Below are 1019 nucleotides of genomic sequence, written 5' to 3'. Positions count from 1 at the left end.
CCCAAGTTTATGTGGGATAATACTCTGATTCATTCTTCATTTAAAGATGATGAAGGTACAATTTTGGGGAAAATTTCCTTGTAAGAGAAGCCAATTTTTCTGGTGATTTGCTTGTACCTTTGGGTCTACCAACATAAATGAAAACCAGATTAAAATTTTAGTCCAAGAGGAGTTTTCCCCAAATCAATGGATAGAACTGGAAAATTCTTCTAGTGAAAACTTGAACAATATATGTGGGAAGACATTCTGAGTACCAAGAAAGGGAAAGCGTGCTCGCTTCAGCAGCACATATGCTAAAATTGGAACTATACAGAGAAGATTAGCATGGCTCCTGCACAAGGATGACACACAAATTCATGAAGCCTTCCATATTTTTACACCTGGCAGACCAGACCCTAGAAAATCCTTGCCTAGGCACATAATTATCAAGACCTCAGATCTCAAGAATAAAGAGCAAATTTTGAACACAGCCAAAACGAAGAAAGAGCTATATTATAATGGAAAAAAGATCAGAATCACGGCAGACCTCTCCACACAAACTTACAACGCATGAAGAGACTGGAAGAACACAATCCAAGTCCACCAGGCCAACAACTGCCAACCCAGAATTAGATATCCAGCAAAACTAGAATTCACCTTCGAGGGAAACACCAGATCTTTCCATAGCAAAGAGGATCTAAAAGATTATGTGAATAAAAAACCAGCCTTACAGTGAGTTCTAAGAGGCGAACCCCACCCAACAGAAAACATACAGGACCCCCAGACAGAAAAAGAAAGAAACAACAATACCCAGAGCCCAACAGGAAGAGCAGCTCAATAAAGACAAGAAAAAAAGGAGAGGAAAAACAGCCTAACAGGAAAAATGGAAGGGAAAAAAACACGTATCCATGATCTCTTTGAATATAAACGGTATAAACTCTCTGATAAAGCGGAGCAGACTGACAGAGTGGATCCATAAACAAAAAGTTGCTATCTGATGTCGTCAAGAGAACCATCTTATGGCAAGGGACAAAAACAGG

At 39.5% G+C, this 1019-nt stretch overlaps 1 non-coding gene across 1 annotated transcript; it reads left to right on the top strand.

Moving 5' to 3' along the window:
- The first annotated feature begins 269 nt into the window (after positions 1–269).
- On the top strand, positions 270–376 carry LOC125361099. Its single transcript, XR_007212886.1, has one exon. It is a non-coding gene; the product is annotated as a U6 spliceosomal RNA (small nuclear RNA).
- Positions 377–1019: the final 643 nt, after the last annotated feature.

Source organism: Perognathus longimembris, chromosome 12, assembly GCF_023159225.1.
Source record: "Perognathus longimembris pacificus isolate PPM17 chromosome 12, ASM2315922v1, whole genome shotgun sequence".
Lineage (NCBI taxonomy): Eukaryota > Metazoa > Chordata > Mammalia > Rodentia > Heteromyidae > Perognathus > Perognathus longimembris.
The sequence above is the reverse complement of the archived record's forward strand: the minus strand, read 5'-3'. Positions and strand labels throughout refer to the sequence as shown.